The sequence below is a fragment of the Delphinus delphis genome, chromosome 7 (assembly GCF_949987515.2).
Source record: "Delphinus delphis chromosome 7, mDelDel1.2, whole genome shotgun sequence".
Classification (NCBI taxonomy): Eukaryota; Metazoa; Chordata; class Mammalia; order Artiodactyla; family Delphinidae; genus Delphinus; species Delphinus delphis.
The window spans coordinates 40,545,584-40,571,764 of record NC_082689.1 but is presented as its reverse complement, the minus strand read 5'-3'; the positions used below and the strand labels follow the sequence as shown (position 1 = coordinate 40,571,764).

The 26,181-nt window shown below is 33.9% G+C and overlaps 1 pseudogene; it reads right to left on the bottom strand.

The window, feature by feature from the left end:
- Positions 1-12,711: 12,711 nt before the first annotated feature.
- The window catches only part of LOC132427856 (3-ketoacyl-CoA thiolase, mitochondrial pseudogene), a 108,449-nt pseudogene continuing 94,979 nt past the window's right edge, over positions 12,712-26,181 (bottom strand).

Below are 26,181 nucleotides of genomic sequence, written 5' to 3'. Positions count from 1 at the left end.
CAATACAAATTATCTGACTTTTTGATGAATGGAGAGCTATAATTCTCTCAATGACATTCTTCAGTAATTTATTTTAGCATTTTATTCTTTGATTCTTCAAATAACCATTTCTCATTTTAAAAAAAGAATTTCTAAAAGGATGTAAATGATCCTTTGATATATACTTGATTTTTTTTTTACAAAGAGAATTGAAAATTTTTGGACTATATTTCCTCTAAAATTATACATATTACCTTAAAAAATTATTTCCAATCAATCCTAATTTCATTATATATAATAAAGCTAAAAACTTTAGAAACTTTTTCTAAAATTAAGTATCTTTAAGTAAGGCTTACAACTATTTGAGTCTTTAAAAAAAAAGTTCTTAGTTATTAAGCTATTATATCATATCTACTAGAGACCTGTAATTTACTCTAAAATTCCAACTAATAATCCAAAATGAAGAGAAAAATCAAAGTGTGATTTATTTTCTCTACATCAGATATTTTAAAATTTAAACACATAATGAAGTGGCAATTTCATTTTATCAAATAAAATGCACTTTCAGTTTCACTACTAGATAGACCAGCCGCTAACTTAGTATTACCACTGGCTCAGGCACGCAGAGGAAGTTTAATTTTCTCTTTGTATTCTGGTTGACTTCTTCCCCTCCTCCTTGCACACCTGGAGTATTATAATGCAAGATTGCATTACATTTCCTCTTCTGTAACTTCTTCTCAATCAAAGCAAGTACAATAGAAAGAGAGTAACCATTTCCTACGGTAACATCCCTCCAACAGTTTATCAGCTCACTGTGGTATCATACCTTCCAATAATCTCAATGCAAGATATCTTTACAAATGGGTCCTGTATATTCTTTACACCATGAAAGTCATTAGCAAGGATAATTAACTGAGACTGTGGTGATGAATAGAGCTGCATTACTGATCAATGTAATAAAGAACAGAAGCCACTAATTACAGATATAGAGCCTTGGAGCTACCGAGAAATGTAATTTAACATTGCTGCCCAGATTCCACACAGATTAATATAAGTGCACAATTAAAACAATAAGGTCTTCCCACAGATAATGCTTTTGGGATCATTCCAGGTGTAAGAAAATGTGCCCATCTGCATGAAGTGGCTTGTGATCTAGTAAGTACAATGCCTTAAGAAAAACTTCTAAAAAATTAAACATACCTAAATATTTTGCTAGGTACTCTCATCATAACCTTGGTCTTCTATCACGTAGTTTAGTAATTTCTTTGGATTTTCAAAAGGTTAAAAATAGTTTCACCTTTATATGAGTATACAAACAGCATAAATATAAAAATCTTTGCATCCATAGAATTAGTTAGAATTGTCTGTTCCTTAGATACAAAGAAGGCATTTTTCAACTGCACAGGAAGTAGTAAGTTGTAGAGCAGTGTTTCCCAAAATTACTTGATGATAAGAATTATATGAGGCCCTTGTTAAAATTCAGACTACTGGAAAGTACCCTGGGCAACGAGAATAGGATCTCGAAGGGGAAGGCTTAGGATAGTGATTTCAATGAGAGCTCTGGATGATTTTTATCATTGGGCAACTTTGGTGCAGTAGAAAGAAATTGGTTTGGGGACTTTAATACTGGTTCTTTGAATCCTGAATCTACCTTTTCATAGATGTGTACTCTAGTGAGAGCCATTTCTTCTCTCTTAGTCTCAGATTCTTTATTTGTTAAATATGGAAATATATTATCAGTACATATATTAGAAATGTATATAACTTGTCTATTAATGTGTTTGTACATTGTACACATGCAGCAAATATCAGTTCCCTCACACTTTCTTCTTACTTTTAAGGGTTCTTTTTATTCAGTAAATATATATATAGTCTCGCTAAGAGTAAGGAAACTATATACGTATGTTTCAAATCTATTATAAAGAAGAGGAAGTAAACTCAGGAAAACAGCCTTCTATTGGTCTTCCTGGCTTTTGTGTACGACAGCACCAAATGAACATATCTGCCTGGACAGTGCCCTTCTGTCATGCTTAGAATTTGGTAGCTGGTACATCCTCTAGTTTTAAGTCAAGAGAATTTTAACATAAAGCAGGGGTTTACATCCATTTATATAAAATCATTTGTGATAACATTCTACTGCTAGCAAAAAATTTTAATAACGTCAGGTAACATATATAAATTTTTAAAAATTATCATTAAAAAGTTATCATACATAATATCAGCAACTATCCAAGTATTTAGAAACAGCTTCTCATTATTATTACTTTCATGGAATGCAAGAAAAATGTTTTGGAGTAATTGAGTCTGCCTCCATAATTTGGAGGCAGACTCAAAGAGATAATAATTTAAAAATGCTTATCACTGAGTTATTTTGCTATGATTATCTTTTTGCTTCTAATAAGATTATAACTGATATGGTAGCCTCTCAAAATTGTCAATAAGAAGCCTTGCTGGAAGAGTTTCCTCTTAGAAAGGGAAAATGCAGTCTTTTTCTCCAAAAGTATAATCCTCATCCTTGACTGGTAATTATACACCTATTTACTTGACAAATATTTCTTGATGACACACATATAGGCCAATTGGATATAGAAAAATTATTTCGACACAGAAGAGGTCATAAGGATCTTCAGTTCTACAAGTTATGCACATACATTTTTACAAAATGGGTCAATGATTGACAAAGAAAGGCACAACTGTGAATTCAGAGGAGGGCTAGATTACATACAGCCTGGATGACCAGCTAGGCACTATAACACTTCATAATTTATTTAATGGTGTAAGTCAGTTCATAGCTAACTGAGCTAATAATTAATAACAATTGGGCTAAATAAGAGCCAATAATACCAAAAAAGGTGTTTCCTAGCTTTTGTTTTATATTTATGTAATTTCCTGATATATATACCCACTGGTCAAATTAAGCCATCTCCAAAATAAAGTTAAATAAAAAATTAAAAACAATATTTTGAGTTACTCATTAGCTCTTTTTTCTTTACTATTTTGCAATTTCAACACCAAACCATTTAAATTTATTTGTATTTTGACAATAATAATTTCATACATACATGGAGTTGCTTTTCACTATTCATCATACTGTCCACCTTTTATCAAACTGGCTAGTTTAAACTCTCATGCAAAAAATATCTTCTTACCATAGACTTTACTATCCACATTGTTTTTAATCTCACTCCTCGTAAAGATGCACTAACTCAATGACAATGTCAGGCTAAGCTTTTGCAATAAATTAATGAACAAAACAGCCCATGGAGTCTACTTCTTAATGGAGAGACATAATAAACAACAACAACAACAAAATATTACCTTAGAAAGTAATACGAGTGATAGAAATGATAGAGCCACATAAAGCAGATGATGGCTGAGGGAGAGTAGAGTGTTAATTAAAATAATCATGATAGGCCTCCATAGGATTGTTCGTACTTGAGTAAAATGTGGAAGAGGTGAGGGACAGAATTATCCAAGTAGAGACAAGGACTAGCGCAAGGACCCTAAGGTAAGAGCATGTACAATGTATATTCAAAGGTGATATTTAATATCAAATAAGTTACTAATAGAGATAAAACCTCTAAGTCATGATGCATGCAAGGTATGGCTACTGGGGTTCTGCATTGAATTTAGTATTTCAGAGCTTTAGGCTTCTAGTCAAACCATAGATGTTCATATCTCTTTTCAATTAACTCTATTAATCCTCTTCTACTCTGGAAAGGAATCCACAATTTTCAGCCACAGAAAAGCTATTCTGTCATGAACTCTTTTTGAAGATGGAAGGCAAACAGAGAAAAATGACAGGATAGTCAAGGCGTATCCTGAATGTTTGAAGCAACAAAAGTAACAGAGTTGGAAAACACCAGTTCCAATTTAACAATGATGATATTCTTTACCCAGAGACATTGATATTCCCCATATCATTCTTTTTATGTAAATCCTAAAAATATAAATAAATAGCAAACAAAATGCAAATTTTATAATTATTTTGCCTCCCTCTCAGACTCAATGATAGCATGGGTTCAATTTTTAAAGAGATGAAAAGAACAGAAAGAATAATAAAAGATTGGGAGTTGTAAACAATAGCAAAACTAGGTACCTAAGGCAAAATCATTGAATTAGACATAAAGGAAAGCTTTGAGTTTCCAAGAAGTCTGTAAATGGAAAGTTTTAGGCTCTATCATTCTCACAATAGAATAATAAGAGCATTCTCTGCTATTAGCTTCAGCTTTTTTCTAAAAGTACCACTTTATAGATCTTATTATTCTCCCACAGATAATTTCTATGTCTAGTATAACAGAGAACATTACAGAGGTATGACAATATTTTATTGCTCTTCAAAGGCTAAGAAAAGTATTTTTAAAAGTTCAATATTATAAATCAGTGACTGGCATAGAGTAAATATTCAATAAATGTCAGCACCTTCTCAACGCCTTTTCTTCACTTGTTCTCATTTTATATGTGCAACTAATTATACAGTTATTTAGAGATTTCTAACGAGGCTCTCCCTTGTGCATTAAAAAATGGGTTGAAATAACATTTGATAGAAATATATTCCGTAAGTGGTTCTGTGTTACTGTCAATAGTGTACTGCTTCTGCCCCTAGACACAGAGATGCAACACCTCTCAGAGGCTCACTTATTACCATATCTAATTAGTTTATTTACCTTAATTAAAATTTTGGCAGGTTTTATTCAAAACCTCACATTTTAACTACACAATAAGAAATTTATAGGTACTTATAGGAACACTGAAAAGCGTAGCTTGAGAAGAATATGAAACCACTAAGATAAAGACACCCCTTAAGGAGTAAGGAGATTAAGAAGTCTTAAAGCTAAAGGGTCTAGTCAAGGCTTCAATAGCTCACCATCAGCACCCCACCCTCCTCCACCAAGTAGTCCTTCACCCTGTCTGTGATAGGAAAAAAATGTTTAGATCAGTTATTTCAAGCAGTCATGAATTGTAGAGAAAGCACTGGAGTTTCAGTTATATGCCAAAAGATAAAACATCTTTTTAAATGCCCTTTCTTACTCACTAATTGCTTTATGTGTTTACTATTTAAAATGCCTACAATATAAAAAAAGTTTAGTAAAGAAGAAAGCAAAACATGAGAAAGGAAATAATATACTCAGGGTTAAGATTAGCAGTCAGAAATGCCCACTGTAAAGTCCTGAGTAGATGTAGAGATGTACTAAAATGTTGACTCTAAAATTCCTGGTGGTCAAAGCAATCAGCATAAAATTCAGAGATATAGCCTCTATAAGATTAGAGAGGCAGGGACAGAGGGGAGCCGGTATTTGAAAGAGATATACCTTCTACTGATAACAGAGGCCTAATAGAAATGTCTCCTTTGGGATACTGTAAAGAAGAAGCTGTTCCATATATTGACTGATGTCCTCAATAACATTCACACAAAAGGAAAGCTAACAAGTTTCTTTTGATTGTTTCTTTTAACATCCAGAACAAAAGCTGGTGGTAAATGCTTATGTGCAATTCAGAGAGCAATTCTATCAGGGGCTAAGACATTGCTATCCAAGTATATAGTTCCTTGGTTGTCTCAAACCCAGATTTAGTCCATTGGGATCTAAGAGAAAATAACCTTTTTAGGTGTAGAAAGTGCATGCATCATGATGGGAAGAATGTCTTTATTTCATTCTTTCAAAAGTTACAGGATTAAAAAAAAAATTTAAGGTAATTCCCCAAATTAGGCTCCAATAGAAGTAATATCATACTTCTGTAAAGTATGTCAAACAGTATGATGGTTTAATGATCAGTGTTCCAAAAGGGAATCACCATGAGAAATTGCTGTTTTGAATTTTTTCTTCCTGAGGCCAAAGCGGTAGTAGCATTTTTATCTGGCCATATTCTCTATCAAGGTTCACTTTGAAAACTTCAAAGGCCATATTTGGAAAAAGAAAATATCTCTCATTTTCATTCCTCTTCCCTTTGAGCCAGCATGTAAAAATGGCAATCCTTTTAATCCCAGGGAAAAATACTTTTAGACAAACTATGTAGGTGTTCTTTTTTTTCCTGGGAATATATTAAAAGTAATGTAGAAGAACTATTATAAGTAATGCATTGGCACAGTAAGGCATTAAAAACAGAACAGGTAGAAATCATCATAGTTCTCTACCAATTTAGACTTCTTACATTTAAGACATGACACATTAATGGAAGCCTTTAGGGCAACAATAAAGTTAAATAATATACTCAAAGATAAAATGATCTAATTTTTCCTTTTAATAACAATTACTCTACATATTACTAGAGACTATAAAATAGTAATAGATCGATTTAGGATGCTAGCATCTTATATGAAATATATTCCCATTGTATATGAGTGCATTTTAGTTCCAATCTTTTTTTTTTTTTTTCTTTTTCCAGCATCAAGGGACTGCTGCTTTGCGAATAAATGGGACACCTACATGAGGACCATAAAACACCGAGTTTTGGCAACCAAAATTTTCCATTCATCTTATGATTTCAGTGGTTTCATTCAACATTCTACCACCTCACTGAAAAGCAGGGCAATGGTGAGGAAACTACCAAGTGTTATCTTTGAACTAAGGAGTAACCTACTTTAAAGTGTCCTGCCATTAGTTACAGATAACCTAATATATGTTCCTGTATATTTTTATTATATTTTTCCTGTTACAAAATCTTCAGAGAAAGAATTTCTTAGAGTAAGTTTTTAATTTAAAATTCTCAAATTTGCTTTTTATTGCTACCAGTACCACCTTTCAGATAATTTTTAGTAGATTACTATGTGAAGTTTTACAAGTTTATATATTCTTATATAAGACAGAAGTTTCCCAGGATGGTATTAGTATTATTGATATATCATGGCAAAACTGATTAGACAACATAAATCTGAATAACCCTTTTATACATGAAGTAAATAGCCATGGATATAAAAATAATATTATTGGGCTTCCATAGATATTATCTTAAATATTCTTTATACTTATTAACAGATTTTTCTGAATACTTGACTCTATGTGCATTTTATATTAATATATAAACCAGATTAATCTAATTTCTCTAAATCCTAAGAAAATCTCCTAATAATATTCAAATTTTAGATTTTACAACTAGCCTGAATTTCAGATTCTGCAATTCCCAAATCACTGAAAATCAAAATGTTTTCTAACTTGTGGCAAAATCTGATATGAACAGACTCTGATGCTGTATATGCAGTCTTTATTAATCACACTTAGTTTGAATATTCATATATTTTGCTGCCAAAATATGTGCTCAACCAGATTCCTCAATGGATATAACATGTGCAATTTATTACCTTTCTTAAATGCAAAATATTCAGGCTTCTGTTCCCAGGGGATACTGGGCCTGGATAGATATATCACTGTGGGTAGACAGATACATTAAATGGACAAGTTGAATGTAAAATAAATGGAGTAATCATTTTAACCCAATGAATGAAATAATAATTTATGAAACCATACTGATATAAACAAATGCGTAAAGAGAGAGCTCTCCTTACAATAGGAAGCTAGTTCATATATGTATATATATTATAATATAGTATCATATATTGTATTGTATATATGATGTGTAGTTATAATTATATATATAAATAATATACATAATAATATGTAATGAATGTATGTATTATAAAAATATATACATATATAATTATAAAATCATCAATGGTTGATAATACTGGTGACTGAAGATTTGATGAGCATCAAGATTTTTAAATAGTTTCAAAATATCTTCTTACTATTCCTAAATTGATCACATAGGAAAATATAGTAAATTTATAGTGAAGAAACCTAGTAGACATCACCTTAACCATGTGACCAAATTTAATATCACCAATACTGAGACAAAAAAGAATCATTTTCCTCTTGATTTCATTTATTGAGAATAAAAGACAAAAAAAATCACTCAGAGTATTCTGTCACAAATGTATACAGTGAATTTGATTATGAAAAAAAATCATATCAGAGAAACTCATATTGAGGAATATTCTGCAAAATAACTGATCTTTATTTCTAAAAAAAAAAAGAAAAATTCAAGTCAGGAAAGACAAAGGCTGAAGAAATGTGCCAGGTTACAGAAGAGACATGACAAGAAAATGCCATTCCAGCTCCTATAACTTTGATAGAGATGATTGGCAATGGAATTTATTCCAATCAAAAAGAAAGAAATAGTCCTGAATATTATCAAGTATATGAAAATGGTGCTAATTTTGAAGCAAATGAAATTAACTTTTAAGGGAAATAATTTAATAAGACAAGTTAAAAAGTGCCCTTCTATGGCCACTAATGGCTGGAAACGGTAGAAGAAAAAGAAGCAAATATGTGAACATAATGGAAGAAAATGAGAGACAATAAAAGAAAATGAAATACAGGCAATTATGGTGAGGAAAATAAAAGTCATCTAGAAATATTGAGTCCTAGATATCCAGGAAACAATTAAGTGAGTTACTGTAGTAAGGTATAAACATAATTGGTTTTAGCCAATAGAAAAAACAGTTTGAAATAGTTAACATTTAAGAAAATTTAAATGACTCATTAGGAAGCAGAATATATAAAGTTTCGAAAAGTAAAGCAACTTTAAGTAAAAAGTGCATGTTTTGTGAGAAACAGATCAGATCCTTGAATAATTTAATGACTCAGAGTCCACATTTGGGTCTCAAGCACATTTTCCTGATAAGATACTTCAGTTGTGAAGGATTTTGCAACGTGCCCGTCATGTTAGTTTTATATATTTAAATAAATATAAATAAATAAATAAAGCATGAAAGAATGAAGGAGAAATTTTCTTCTGCAATGAAATATACATATATGCAATTAGCTATTACTTCTATATTTTTTGTCATTAATGATAATGACCATCCACCAAGCCAGAACTGGAGACTTAACTCTTTTGTCTCCCAGAATCTCCTCATTAAATGAACCACTTGGACATGATTTTTCTTCTTTTCATTTATTGTTAAAATAATACTTCAAAATTTTATAGTTTATCTAGTAGATTAATTCCTTATTTTCTAAATTTCTTTTCTGATTCCTACTTGATTCTTATTAATTCATCATTTCATCTTTCACATTCCAGAAAGTCTTGTTTTTTCTTTAAAAAACTGTACTGATGCCCTCCCATTGCAAAAATTTCTTTAGTGGCTTCTCATTGCACGTGGAATGAGGTTCAATTCATTATCATTGCCTATAGTTTTGAATAAAAAAAGTCAACACAGTTTTTAAAAAATTAAAATTCAGATGCTTGAAATTTTAGTTATCTTATAAGCCTTATATTTATATATGATCAGTGAACAGTTACATACTACTACAAATATAATAATAACTATTATTATTATTATAGTTATTCATCTTGGCTTCAGTAGAGGGTGCCATTTCTGTAAAAAAAATGTAATTGGATTATAGATATTAAAATCACCAGATGGGGAACTGTGGTACTAGTAATGTTCTATCTTTTCTTTTTTTTTAATGGCTTTATTGGAGTATAATTGCTTTATAATTGTGTGTTAGTTTCTGCTTTATAACAAAGTGAATCAGCTATACATATACATATATCCCCATATCTCCTCCCTCTTGTGTCTCCCTCCCACCCTCCCTATCCCACCCCTCTAGGTGGTCACAGAGCACCGAGCTGATCTCCCTGTGCTATGCAGCTGCTTCCCACTAGCTATCTATTTTACATTTGGTAGTATATATATGTCCATGCCACTCTCTCACTTCATCCCAGCTTACCCTTCCCTCTCCCCGTGTCCTCAAGTCCATTCTCTATGTCTGCATCTTTATTCCTGTCCTGTCCCTAGGTTCTTCATGTTCTATCTTTTGATCTGAGTGCTGGCTATATAGGTCAGTTCAGTTAGGGAAAAGCCATCAAGTGTAAAATTATGGTTTTTGCAATTTTTGGTATTATATAATTATAGTAAAAATGTTAACAACTGTTTGGAGATTTAGGGTAAAAGGTACAATAAAGAGGAGGGAAAAGGGATGAAAGAAAATATATATTAATATATTCTCATTTTAATTAAAAATACCATGAAAGATCTAAATTTTCCATGTATGATTGTTAATTTAAGGTTAATTTATCTTAATGATTATCATGAGGTTCTTATAGTAGCACTTAAATTACACATAAAATATATAATCCTAATATAGCTATTTATTTTCTAATCAAGAGCATAAACCTTCCAAAAATTCCCTTCTACATCTTTATAGCTGAATTTATTTCTCTGATTTTTTTGTTTTTTTTCAAATCGTGTCCTTCAATACAGAAACCGATACTGCATTTATCCGTATTTATTTAGGTCTTTCCTCAGCCCTACTGCCAACCCATGTGTCTTATTCTTAGCTCAGTGAGCTGGCACTAGTTTTGTACCTCAAGATGTTTACTCTGGCTAATTTAGCTAGTGATCTTCTAATGTCTGGTGTTTGGCAATAAAGTCCCAGTTGGAGTTTTCAACCAACAGCAGTTTGTATTTAGTTTCTGAATCTCTGTTTTATAGTCTTAGTACCTTCCCTTCTACTACATGAAGACAATTGCTCCTAGGGACACCTGAACCTGAAATGAACTGAAAATATTTTACAGCTTTCAACTTGCCAGCAGTAGAAGAAATATTCATACCAATCCCAGCACTCTGAACAGCTGTTGCTATAAGGTGATGTTGCTAAAGAATCCCAAAATAGAACAAGGCAAATACCATCACTACAAGGTTTCCACTGTTTTGGAGATATCCAGCTGGAAACTTAATTGTAATTTAAACAGAGAATGCAGAAACAGCTTTCTTGCATCTATTCACCATAGTTTTATTGAATTGGATAATTTAATCAATAAGTCACAATACTCTCTAGTGCTGTGCTATGTAAAATTCTGGGAGCAGAGAAATTTGATCTTTGCTGCCTATTTCTTCCATCTTCCTGTATTGCATTCCTCTAGGATTTAGGTAATATATCTCCCATTCTAATTAAGTCTTTATACACATGCAATCTATTTTCTGTTCTTTGTGTTAGCACCCTACCTCCAAAAACCACCAGGAACACCACTGTGTTTATTCTTGTTTGCAGCATTAGGGCATACATACAGTGAAATGTGAGGTGTCTTGGTAAGAAGGTGTATTAGAGTTCTCCAGAGAAAAGAGAACCACAAGACTATATATATATATATACACAGGTATTCCTCGCTTTTTGAATGTTTGCTTTATGCCACTTTGTTTTTATGAAAGACCTGTATTAGTACCTGTTTTCACTAACCAACAGAAATCTAAAGAGGTTTTTCACTTTTAGGAAAAAATTGCTTCTTTGCTTTAGGCCATTTCAACTTACAAACGTTTTCATAGGAACACTCTACTTTCAGAGAAAGAGAATGAGAGAGAGGGAGAGAGAAAGGGAGATATTTATTATAGAAACTGGCTCATGCAAGTTTTGAGGCCAAGACGTCCTACAACCTACCATCTGCAAGCTGGAGAACCAGCAGAGCCAGTGGTGTAATGCAGTCCAAGTCCAAAGATCTGAGAACCAGGAGGTTTGATGACTGAGGACAGGAGATGTCCCAGCTCAAGCAGAAAGAGAGCAAATTCATTCTTCCTCTGCCTTTGTGTTCTGTTCAGGGCCCTCAAAAGATTGGATAATGCCTTCCTACATTGGGGAGGGCCATCTGCTTTATTCAGTTCACCAATTCAAATGCTAATCTCTTCCAGAAACACCCTCACAGACACACCCAGAAGAATGTTTTACCAGCTAACTGGGCGTCCCTTAGCCTAGTCAAATTGACATGTAAAATTAATACCATCACAGTGGGTATTAAAAAGAAGCCTACTATACAAGTTAGGCTTTGGTTGAGTTGTTTGGAGGAGTGTTTAAGGAAGCAGTACCTTGCACTGGATTGTATCCTATCAGGAGCAGGAAGCAATTCTATGATAGGGTATCTCAAAACATCTTATCCATGACAATGATACACCAGAGTGAGGCTAATCCTGTAATTATTGAAGAAACAGCCATTGCGCATATTAACCAGGGAAGGGTTATACTTGTGAAGCTGTGGGTTGGGTAGTGCTTTGTCTATGCTCAGCCATGATTAAGGAATGGTCTTGTTTTTGTCTTTATCCATAAAGATCAAAGAATGGTCTTATCTGAATTTGAGGTTCTGTGAAAAAGTTTATTTTCAGCAGGAGACGCGGAAACCTAGCTGTGAGTGCCAGGACAGCTTGAAGCAACACCAAGGCCTGGCTGAGAGTTACGAGGCCACAGCCTGCATGTCAGGGGCTTGCTCTTTCTCACTTGTTTCTATTAAAGAATGTTAATAGAATATTCCATTGTAAAGTATAAAATGTAAAAAGAAAATCATAAGAAAATTTAAGAATTCCTCATAAAGGTATTTATTCATGGATTCATTCATCTATTTATTTTTGGAAATTAAGGCAACACATTCAATTTCCTTGCAATCATATGATCTAAAGCATGTGTGGTGGTCACTGGCCAGAATACGATTTTTTTAAGGCCTTCTATAATTAAACTTCAGTTCAGAAATACATCATATTTAGTGCAAATTGGAGAAAACTTATTTCTGGCCTGAGCTCTTAACTCATGATAAATACATCTTTACCTCATCAACCCTCGATCACACTCAATCACTGTTTCAGTGGCAGGGCATAGCCAGTTTTAGCAGCTTCTCTAAAGGTCCCCTGTTCTAATGTGGCCTGGCCAAGTAAAGTAACTGTGGGCCATGGTGGGCTCCTTTCTCTTCTCAGGCTGGGCTCTGCATGATGAGTGTCATAACTTGGCCAACTCCAATGCACGCTTATGCCCCTGCACATTTTCCACCTCCACATCTTAATTCATGAACCATGTGTGCAATAATGCTTGATCCAGATCCTCCCAATGGCTGATCCCAAGTAATGGCTCTTCCATTTAAATTGGTTATACCTGGGTCGAGATCCAAGCTCTTCTCAACTGCCAAGTACTGGGGAGGAAAAGCTCCATTTACCTCTACCAAATCCACGTCCTTAAGACTCAGTCTTCTTTTCTTTAGTGCCCCGTTGGAGGTAGGGACAAAACCAATATCTATGACAGAGAGATCACATCTAGATACAAAATAGCTCACAATGCTTGTCAGTGTAATGTTATGCTTTTTAGCAGCATCTTTACTAGCTATGACCAAAGCATCAGATACTTCTGGTACATTCCTTACACTGATGGTCCCTTCGTCCTTGAAAATTGGAGGAAGTTTATTTAACTGCTCCAGGCTCGTTGGGACCAAACTGGCTCATGACTTGCATTGTTTTCCTGTCCTTGTCTTTACCTCAACTGGTACCATCTCATTATTAAAGTAGCCAGCATCTTTAGCAGCTTTCCATCTCTGCTCTGACTACAGGGTATATTTGTTACATTTTTCTCTGCTAATTTTATGTTTTGCAGCAAGATTCTTTGCAGTAATTCCCATGGGGAGTTGGAGACGCTGCTCTGTTAATGCTGCTCGCAAAGAATCTTCCAGCTTGAGATCTGATCAAAACTTGGCTCTAAAACGCACGTTTCTGACACAGTAAGGAGCCATATTTTTGGCTGTTCCACACAAGACAACTTCAGCATCTTTAACACACATTTCCTGACATCCATTCACAATGGACTGGAAACCAGAGCCACAGAGTCTATTAACAGTGAGAGCTGAGGTCTCTTTCGGAACTCCCACATCAAACTGACGTGCCTTGCCAAGTATGCAGCATCTGAAGAGCTATTTGCCAGTTTATTATAAAGGATACAACTAAAGAACAGACAAATAGAAGAGATGCATAGCGCAAGATATGGGGAGGTGGGGTGTGGACCTTCCACACCCTCTGGGCACCCACCTGCCCCAGCACTTTCATTTGTTCACCAACTTGAAGCTCTGATGGGTTTATTCTTCATTCATAACAGAAGGATTTGCAAAAACAATGGAATTCATTTTTAATAGTAGAATTTTTGTTAATCAAATTCTGGAGAGGACAGTATCATTTGATGCAATGGGAGTTACAGGTAGAAGTTTTAATCTGCCTCTAAAAATTTGGCAAATATAAGGTTAATCTCCCCTGCCCTCCTAGTATTTGCACTTGAGATTTTCTTTATATTTAGTTTCTAAGTTAAAGGAATCCTGAATGAGAGGAATTGAAGACACATGTTTAAAATATAAAATTATAATTTTCAGTGCCATCACTATATTATATTTTAAAAGTTCTATGTCTTATGCTGCATTCATAATACTTCTATAGTATATAGTTTAAGAGCCATCTTATCTTACTCGATTGGAACAATTATTTGGTAAGTTAATTGAAAAGTAGGTTAAAGTAGGAACCATATACAAACAAAAAATGTACGCATACCTTAAAAATTTTATTTCAAGTTAAAACATATGCATACACCTTATGATGTAGGGACAAAGCCTTTCTTTGAAAGTTAGTTTACTGATTTATTTTCCACATTTTGCATAAAAGACATCCTAAGGCCTCACACAACAACTAGCAATGGTTTCATTAGGTAAAGTAAGAAGGGCAGAAGGTGTGGAGCAAAAGAGAGGCACTTATTAGCCACAGTTATTCAGTTGGTATATTTTCAAAAGGGAATTGAAACCTTCAATTAATCTCAAAGATTATATGAAGACATATTAAGAGAGTTTCTGTATGTTCTATAAATAAAGTGGATACAGTCCACTTAATGAATAAGGCTTTTATATATTATCTGCAAGGGCTTATAATTATTTTTAAGTATTTTATAGCCTTATGTCATAAATCTTAGTGTCTATTCATTAGGTGGGTTTCTGTTGTTGTTGTTTGTTTATATATATATGTGTATATATGTCCCCTTTCCTTACTTAAGGTACCACTGCAAAGTATTTTGGGAAATTTAGAATAGAAAGCAGAATTCTCAACAGCAGGTCCATTTAGTTGGTTAAAATATGTTTATAACTAATCTTTTAAAATATATACTTGTAGAAATATAATTTTCAGACAATGTTCATCTATTATATATATATATATATATATATATATATATTCCCCCATAAACACCAATTATATGTTGACATCGATCCTACTTGTTAGCTATGCTGTCAGTCAAAACAGATCTGACTGCTCTGTAGTGGCATTTGGCAGAAGTAAATGGAGATTAGGGGATAGAGAGATCAGTTCAGGCCTCCAGGACAATCTGTAGCTTTCAATTCCAGCCAATCAGTGACACCTGCATGTGGTAATCATTCTCCTTGGTTACAAGTGCTGGCAGAAACTAGAGACGTGTTTTTCAAGCTTAAGCAAAACGAGCTAAATATAAATGTGAAAATCCTCTTCATTGTAGAATTTTCATCTTCTTTTGAGGAAAAAAAAAGGACAAAAAACAGGGTTGTTTTATTCATATTTTCAATTATTTTGTAGTAAGGTCAATTAAGCTTAAACACACCAATGAAGGATAAGCATGTTGGGGATAATATTTATCTTCTTGGGCCCATGACAAGAATTCAAACTGCAGTCTAGTATCCAACATGGGACTTTAAACGGCTGTGCTGGTGCCCACTACACCAGTCTCCTTTTTAGTTACTTGTTAGAGCTGTGTGAACCTTTCATCTTGTGAAACTTGCCAACCTCAGGAATATTTTATGAGTTACCAGCTTTGCAACTTTTGTAGAATACATTCAAACATCACTTTTACGGGCAGCAGAACTGTAAAATGTCTCTCCAAAGATTAAAGAAAAGTATATAAAAAGGAAACTATGGAAAGAAAACTAGTAGCATTCTCCCATCATTTCCCAGCAAACTCTTGTTTTCTCTAACTTTAAATGAAGTCAGGCCTCGACTTAGGGGTCAGCAGACCATCCTTCTGAGGTTATCATTCTCAATTGAATCTGTCTCCAGAAAAGCAAAAACACTACAGGTAATAAGCTTCTTCCATTTTTTTTATTCAGGTATTTAACTGCCATTCTTGGGTAAAATAAGATATTACTTTATAATATAGTATTTTTCTTTTTCTTTTCTCCTCTTTTCCAACTAGTTATCCCTAATCTTTTAACAAATTCTCATATAAAATGTAATATTTATTTAATAGATGATGAAATATGCCAAAGTTTTTTTTTTAAATAAAGATCAAAGAGCTTGTAAGAAAGCCACACTGTTTTTCCAAATGTGAACAGTAGTGCATTGTTATAATGCCTGTGGAAACCCAGAAGGGCAGCTAGATGCTAGATCTGGTGAATAGGATAAGCCTGGATTTAGATCTTCAATTAAACCCTTTTGAAAATTTGACCTCAGAAAGATTAAAACTGATTTTGTAAGCAGATTTTGGGGAGCATACCTACACAGTTGGCCTTACTTATGGCAAAAAGAGGAAAACTAATAATTATAGAACACCTAGTACATTCCAGGGTCTCAGAGTCACAGATAGTTTTATTTGCTATCTTATATCCATTCTCCTTCTAGATATTATTTGAGGTCAGTTTTAGAGTCTCCATGGGAATTTGTCCTTGGGTTCTTTCAGAAGAGGAGCATGCATGAGACAAATCAAGCAAATATTGAATGGTGAAAATTCAGAACCTGTCTATTGAATGAATGTCAGAAAATTTGGAGAATTTATAAGTGGTAGTTCTTTTTTCTCCTGAACTAGAAATTTAGGAGCTACTGCCATCTTGCTACCAGAAAGAGAGTCTGAGGGTAGTTGTTCCTACTCACTGAAAACAAAGTCAAGATAAGATCAGAGAAAAACCAAGACCTAGAATATTGTTTAAGCCACTGCATCAAGCTTGATCAGAAGTCACTTCTATCCACGGACTTTTCAAAGGATCAAGCACTGGATATGAAAGCCACAGCACAGCCAACTGCACCATATTTGTAAACTACGTGGCCAGCAGAAGCAACAGCACCCAACACTTCCTACTCCCCACATAGCAGAGAAAGTTAGCTCTCCCAACTTGCCTCTGTTAGAGTACACAAGATTTTATCAGCATGTTGTTCTTGAAAGGGAAGTGTCAGTTGTTTTCTTTAGAAGAAGATGGAAAGAGAGAAATGAGTAATTGCTGCTCATCTTTCAGATATAATAACCGGTTAACATGAGGACACGATTCACTGCAATATGTCTCACACGCTATGAGTGGCTCAAACTGGATAAAACTATGGCTTAAAGCAGAAAGACAAACTGAAGGCCCACCCAATCTATCCAATTTACTTTAAAGTAATTATTAATAATCCCTTTAAAAATGATAAATCTGGAAAAAGCCTAAGCCAGACAGGATGCCAGGATAATAGGTATAAACCAGCACTGTCCTGCAAAGGAAATTATCAACAAAACAAAAAAGACAACCTACTGAATGGGAGAAAATGTTTGCTAATGATATGACCAATGAAGGGTTGATATCCAAAATATATGAACAACTCATACAAGTCAACATCAAGAAAACCCAGTCAACTCGATTAAAAAATGGGCAGAAGTCCTGAATTGACATTTTTTCAAAGAAAACATACAGATGGCCAACAGGCACATGAAAAGATGCTCCACATTGTTACTAATCAGAGAAATGAAAATTAAAACCACAATGAGATATCACCTCACACCTGTCAGAATGGCAATCATCAAAAAGACCACAAATAACAAATGTTGGAAAGGATGTGGAGAAAACACTTGTACATTGTTGGCGGGAATGTAAATTGGCATAGCCACTGTGAAAAACAGTATGGCAGTTTCTCAAAAAACTCAGAATAGAACTACCACATGACCCAGCAATTCCACTTCTGGGTATATATTTGAAAAATACAAAAACAGTAATCTGAAAACGTACATTCATCCCAGTGTTCATAGCAGCATTGTTTACAATCACCAAGGTATGGAAGCAACCTAAGTGTCAACAGATAAATGGATAAATAAGATGTGGTATATATGTATACAATGAATACTACTTAGCCATAAAAAAAGAATGAAATTTTGCCATTTGCAACAACATGAATGGACTTGGAGGATATTAGGCTAAGTGAAATAAGTCAGACAGAGAAAGCCAAATACTGTATGATATCACTTGTATGCAGATTCTAAAAAAGTAGAACTAGTGAATATAACAAAAAGGAAACATACAGATATAGAGAACAAACTAGTGATTACCAGTGGGGAGAGGGAAGGGGGTGAGGGAAAAGACAGGGGTAGGGGATTAAGGAGGTACAAACTATTATGTATAAAATAAGCCTCAAGGATGTATTGTACAACACAGGGAACATAGCCAATATTTTATAATAATACAAATGGAGTATAACCTTTAAAAATTGTGAATCACTATGTTGTACACCTGTAACTTATGTAATATTATACATCAACTATGTCTTAATTAAAAACAAAAAGCACAGGACTGTCCTGGGAAACCCAAGATGTACAAATCATCTAGCTACAGGGAATAACAAAACTCATGGGTGAGGTATGTACAATGACCTGTGACCTTTGGCTAATATGTAACGAAAACATGACTTTATTAATTCACTTAGTAAACATCGTTGTGTAGACTATCATGCAGCACTATGATACATCATAAGAATAAAAAGATAACCAGAATAAAATTTCTTACCCTAAAATAACACGTGTTTATCAATGGAGAAAGACATATTTGCAGATAGTTATGACACAAACATAAGGTATTGGCAGGGATAAAATAAGCACTCAGATTGAGTACTGAACTCTGTTTGGGGAGGTGGGAGAAAAAGTAACCAGAAAAGCTTAAAAAAAGAAGTGAAATTTGAGCTGTATAACAGTGGAATAATATATATTTGGCAAGTAACTAAGAAAAAAAAGAGTTTAGTCTTGAGTAAGGGAATGAAAGACATGGAATCATGGGGTCTAAAATGGCTTAATAACTTTAGGTTAATTTTGTCATGAAAATATTAAATCTTTCTAAGACTTATTTTCACCAAGGTGAAATGACTAAGAATAATACTGAGAGGCATTTTAGTTAATAAATATATCGCATCTTTTCAGAATCCATTCCTTGGTAGATTTTCAGCAAATTCATTGGCACTCTAGGATTTCTAAGATTGAAATAAATGTACAAAGGTCAGTTTTTATAAGTGAATTTAAGAAAATATTTCTTATTTTCTACATAAAAAACTTTGATTTAAATCCTGGAAGCCAAAAGTGTTATATTTTATTGAAACTGGAAAAAAAATAAAAGAATAGGAAAGCAATTCCCTTAGGAATTAAAGAACATTTTTATTCCCCTTTTATACAGTATGGCAGTTTCTACTTTTAGTGTTCCTCTTTAAAATATAGAAGTAACCTCACCATGAAAATTTTATGTGTAGAACCAAAGAATAAACAGCTTTCACTGATTCCCACCTGTATGCACACAGAGCCAAAAGAGTCCTTTCACTTAATTAAACCAAATTAAATTTTAGAATAACTTTAGAAACACTTACCTTCAAAATAACTGAGGTGTGCACTTCTCTCTAAACCCTTTGCTTGCCAAGTTTTTCCCATTAGACAAGCTTTTACATTATGTCATTAAAATCCTTCTTCTTTACTTAGTATAAATTGTTCAACCCAGAGGTTGTTATTTTTACCTAAGTCCAACATGTTCTGATTTCTCATAATGACCTACCGTTCTAATCTCTTATTTAGTTTATGATGTACTTTGCTTTTATTCTAATACATGGTATTAATGTTTGGTATTTTAAATGTCTGGACCATTAAGTACATAATGAATTACACAACTTTTTTTTTTAACTTTCACAAATGAGTTAAATAGGAAGAGAAAAATTTAACACTATTTATGATCTATATAGAAATATAGCATAATGTAGAAATTTAATAACATCTTACTTTTGTGATTCTATTAATTTGCCGGGCTGCCATAACAAAGCATCAAAAACTGTGTGGCTTAAACAACAGAAAGATATTGTTTCACAGTTCTGGAGAGTAGAAGTCCAAGATCAAGGTGTCTGCAGGTTTAGTTCCTACTGAGGCCTGTGAGGGAGAATCTGTTTCTGGTGATTTGCATGCACTCTTTGGTGTTTCCTGGCTTGTATGTGCATCAACCTGGCCTCTGCCTTCATCTTCATATGGAGTTGTGTGTGTGTGTGTGTGTGTGTGTGTCTGTGTGTGTGTATGTCTGTCTCCATGTCCAAATCCCCTCCTTATTTTCAGGATGCAATCATATAGGATTAGAACTCCCCCTGTTGAACTCGTCTTAACTTGATCATCTTCAAGGACCCTATTTATAAATAAGGCCACATTCACAAGCACTGGGATTTAGGACTCCAACATCTTTTTGTTATTAAACCCATAGGAGTGACTGGGTTTTGAAATGTTTTTCTTAAAGCAGACTGAGAAAATGCTTAACTGTGGGTCATCATGCCTGGGTTTAAATCCATCCCCTATCATTCATGAAGAAATCATATAATTTCTTCATGTTCTAAGCTTTTGCAAATATACCTGGGTATTTAGGCTCTGCTTTATCTTACCTGTATCAGGAATGAAGATAATATGTCAAGGAAGAAAAAATTGGAATGGAAACTTTTAAAGGGTCTTAAAGAAAAGCAGGAATATTAAGAGGAGAATAGAAATAAAGAAGTAAAAGGTGCCCAAGGAAAAGTGGTTGATATGGAAGAGTGACAAAGAAAATCCAATTTATAATTGGATTTGCTGAAGTTCATGAGATCTTACTTCTCGTTCTGTTGTCTGAGAGGTGCTAGAAGACAAGGCAATCAAGTAACAATCACAAACCCAGAGCCAGATCCTGGTTTCTAAATACTCTCTCTCCACTAATAGGAACTAGAATTATTTGGAGAAATGTCTGATTCCAGGCTGGAGCAGGAACAGTACAAGATGAACTTGGATGATCTTGTTTCTGAAAGTAAGTACTCAAAATTGAGACACACAAAAAGGACACAGAAGCCAACTTGAGGAACTCCCATGGCTAAATATGATGCAATTCAGCATCGAATTAAATAATGATAGTAAAGCATTATAGCTTCTTAAATGGATTAACTTACTATTATGCCATATTTAATAGTTTATATATCTATATTTATATGGAAAGCCCTTTCTTATAGTAGAGGCTCAAGTAATAAATAAGAAAGGAATGAAGAGATCCAAAAAATCACCATTTAACAACTATCAACATTAATTGAGGCAAGACCCATCAATGGATACTAAAAGAAGTGAGTGATATTTTGAGGTGTCACAAAATATTTATACGATCTCAATATAACTCCTTACAAGATAGTGAAAAAAATTGACAGGAACAACTTCATAAAGTGATCAAGTTAACATAATGAATCATGAAACATTTCAATAACATATGCTAACTGACATAAGACATTGAGAATAGCACGATATTGCTTCTGTGGTGTTCCTGACAAATAAAAACATCTATAACCTGGACATATCAGAAATTCCAAAGAGAGATGCATTTTATGCAAAATTACTGTTCTCTAAAAAATAAAATTAAAAACAAAAAGTTAATCTCCCAAAATAAAAGAGACTCAAGAGACGTGACAACTGAATGCAAGGCATGATCCAGGATTTTCGGCATTTTCTGTCATATAAATTGCATTATTGGGAAAATTGTCAAAACCTGAATAATGTCTTCAAATTAGAGAATAATGCTGTATCAGTGTTAATTTCCTAGTGTTGTTAAGTGTGCTATATTCAATGAAATATTTACAGAGAAAGGGACATAATATCAGTAACTTATTCTCATGAGAAACAGAGAGAGAGAGAGAGATGAGGGAAGAATCTGGGTGAAGACTATATGAGAATTTTTGTATTTATTCTTGCAACTTTCTGTATATCTGAAATGATGTTAGAATTAAAAAATAAAAAGTTAAAAGGTACTCATATAACCTCTTACATGGTAGAGAGTAAGACTTGAAGAAAGAGCAAAAGTGTTACTCTTGAATTAACAGAAGAAAGAAATAGGTTGTAGCTTGTAAGAGTGAAAAACTATGACACAAGGGGGATAAAGGAGAATTTCAGCACCACTTGGACTTACAAGATTTGCAGAAATGGGTACACCAGGAAAGGGCAGCAGCAGATGCAATTGGGAAGTATTGCCTTTATGAAATTTTTCCAGGAGCAGAGAGCAAGAAACGTGAAGAGGTGTTTGCAAAGAAGAAAGTGAACATGTTAGAAAATACATGTAACCTGAAAATGTGGGCTGAGAAAAAGAGGGTTTTTCCAGTGGGCTCAAGTCTTGAATTATGCATACAAGGGCATGAGCTAGTGACATTTTTCTTAATATTTTTAATATAAGCATGATAGAATGATAGAATTGGCAAAGGCTAGAGAAAATGGGGTTACAGAAAGTATACATGTGCCCAGAGGGTCAACATGTCCTGGACTCACAGTAGGCTCACAGTAGGCTCACACTGGTATTTCTAATGGTGGTTGTGTTATCTTAATGACAGAAGATCTTGAATTTCTGTTCCCTCATTGCTGTCACCTACTTGAGCCTTTTATTTCTTCTGACACCAAGCTTACCAGATAATTTCTAATTTTGGAAAACCGAAGTCATCTACTATCTTTCTGATGATCTAGGGTACAGAACGATTTTGCAGGACTCAATTACCAGATTATAGGTCTTCACTTTGACTCTTGGAGCTTGAGTATCTACCTAAATTACTGCGTCTGTTAATTGGATGGACTCTATATGTGACCACATTTGAAAAAATATTTACTCCAACTTAATTTCATGGCCTTCATTTCTGTTACATCTTAAAGAACTTCAGCGACTCTCTTATAGTATTTAGAGCTTCAGTTAAAATTATAGATAAAGGGCTTCCCTGGTGGTGCAGTGGTTGAGAGTCTGCCTGCCAATGCAGGGGACACAGGTTCGTGCCCCGGTCCGGGAAGATCCCACATGCCGCGGAGCGGCTAGGCCTGTGAGCCATGGCCACTGAGCCTGCGCATCCGGAGCCTGTGCTCCGCAACGGGAGAGGCCACAACAGTGGGAGGCCCGCGTACCACAGAAAAAAAAAAAAAAAAAAAATTATAGATATCTGCCTATTGTCACGATTACTTTTTTGGATATCCCTCTTTTGTTCACCCCGAACTTATCAGGCCTAACTTCTTACGTTTACTGAGTTCGATGTATAAACATTATTTTATTATCCAAGGGAGAAAACTCCTTTCACCTTATTTTTCTAAAGAATATGTCAAAATATGATCTTTTGGTTCTTATAACAGAAAATAATGGAAGTATTTCTATTTCAATATATTTTCTGTGGTTCACTTAAGCTTAAATAGGCCAGTTATAATTTACATATTGTGTGAATATTTGTAAAATGTAGAATCTATGCATTTTATTATATAGACTGTTTTAGAGCTAAGTCAATTTACATATCTAAATCAAAATTTACTAATGTTTTATTTCAATTCAATCATGCTTTAAAATGCTCAGAACCATGACAAGGGTTAGATGATCTTATACAAATTTCCCTTTGCACTAACTATTTTGCAATCTATTAATGATATCCTAATATTCTAATTGAATATTGGAAATATACATAGATTGAATCTTAAAATGGTTATTTTGAAGAGACACATTTAAATATGATCAAAAGATGACATCTGTTATAAGGAATCAATGAAAAGTTATTGAACAGGTAACAACTTGTCTAGATAATTGGTTTTCATCAAGTTTCAATACAGAATGACACAAGTGTAGGCAATGACAGACTATTTGGAGCATTGGTCATCCAAAAGAACTTGAAAATAATTTTCAAAATCCATCAGGAGTTAAATCCACAGGGATGGTAACTGTGAATGATTATGTAAACATTCATCAGGGTAACTATCTTTCAGGGTTTCACATCCCTTGAACCACTGAGAACACAATTCCTATTTCTAGTTGCATGACTATTTGCAGGGTTTTTCAATTAATATGCTTCAAAAATATGAATTTCTGATTGTGCCATAATTATGCATAACCCAAAAGCACCACATAAGGATAAAAGATTTCAACTGATTTTTTAAATAAGAATTTATTTATGTCACACATGCACCCCAATGTTCATTGCAGCACTATTCACAATAGCCAGGTCATGGAAGCAACCTAAATGCCCATCGACAGATGAAGGGATAAAGAAGATGTGGTACATATATACAATGGAATATTAGCCATAAGAAGGAATGAAATTGGGTCATTTGTAGAGACATGGATGGACCTAGAGACTGTCATACAGAGTGAAGTAAGTCAGAAAGAGAAAAACAAATATCATATATTAACGCATACATGTGGAATCTAGAAAAATGGTACAGATGAACTGGTTTGCAAGGCAGAAATAGAGACACAGATGTAGAGAACAAACGTATGGACACCAAGGGGGGAAAGTGAGGGTGGTGGTGGTGGTGGGATGAATTGAGAGATTGGGATTGACATATATACACTAATATGTATAAAATAGATAACTAATAAGAACCTGCTGTATAAAAATAAATAAAATAAAATTCAAATAAAAAAAGAATTTATTTATGTCATAGTTCTTTCTCAAAAATTGCATTATTGAATTTTACCTATTTATACATGGCATGCAGTTTAAATACCCAAAAATTCCAAAATGAAATATAGAATGTTTTGAATATTCAGATTAAAAATGTAGGTGAATAGGTAGGTTGATGAATGGATAGATGAATGAATGGATATTAGATTAATTGAAATATACATAGATAGCTAGATTGCTAGCTCCAGAGAAAAGTCATAGTGAAATGGTAATCTCAAGCGTCCTGGAGTCCAAGCATTTGCATTCAAGTACTACGTAAGTCGTTTACTACCAGCATGCACTGGGGGGATTTACTTAACATTTCTGTCTTGTTTTACTTATCTATATAATAGATAATTTTATCTGTGATTAATTTTAGTACATCCATTAATATGAATGCACTGAAGATTAAAGCAATTAATCAAGATAAATGTACCTGTAGGTATTATTGCATTAGTTTGCTAGGGCTGCCATACAAAATACCACAGACTAGGAGGTTTAAACAACAGAAATTAATTTTCTCACAGTTCTGGAGGCTGAAAGTTTAAGATCAAGATGTCAGCAGATTTGGTTTCTCCTAAGGCCTCTCTCCTTAGCTTGAAGATGCCATGTTCTCACTGAGTACTCACACAGCCTTTTCTCTATGTGTGAGCATCCCTAGTGTTTCTCCCTCTTCTTCTAAGGACATCCTATGACTTCATTTAACTGTATTGAAATTTTTAAAGGTCCTATTTACAAATACAATCACATTGAGGGTTAGGGCTCCTGCATACACATTTTGGAGGGATATAATTCAGTCCATAACAGGTATTAAATATTATTAATGATTGGTATATGATTGATTATTTGGACCACGATTAAGCAATAGTGGCCAAAATGGCAAAACTGAATTTATGTTTCAATGAATAAAAGTTCTATTTATTGTACAGCTAAAGGTCTGAGAATAAATACATAATGAATAATATGCAGTTCCTTTGCCTAGAACCTAACTCCAGCATGGAGATGGCTCCTTCAAACTATAATCAAAACTTTGAAAGGTGGCCCCCAGTATCATTCAAACTAGTGCTGGGCTCAAGAATTCATATTGTTTCAATTGTGAGAAATCAAGTAAATATTGCCTCACCCACTTTGGTCTGGCTTCAAAATATAACATTATGTTTAAAGTTACCTGTGATGGCAAAAGATTGAACACTTTTTGCTCAATCTATACTATTCAGTCAATAATACTGTTATCTAATTGCAATTGATATCCTGATGGAAATAAATGCATTAAAATATTTTTAATGGGACATTTTTTATATTTATATAGTAATTTCTTAATAGAAAGATGATTTTGATAGAGATAGAATAAGATAGTTACACAGCTAGAAACTCCACGAGGGGGAGATAGATAGAGAGGGACTTCAGGAGATGACCATAAGCTAGACACCAACCAGAAAATGCCCAGAACATCTGGCAGCTAAGCAACAATCAGAATACTCTGAAACTAAACACACTTACTTAGCCTACTACTGCAGAAAAATAGATACAAGAACTGCATTTGGCCTTGGCGGGTCTATAAGATAACAGACCCTAAGAAAAATTGCATTCTTGCATGTAGCCAAAACAGGATAATAGGTAAAAGGGGAAAGAAACTAGGTGAAAGGGTCCATTATGCTGAAACTTCAGATGAATTACCATATTTTAGTATATGCTACCACCTTTTACTAATACACATATGATTTAAATAGTGCCATAACAGTCCCTAT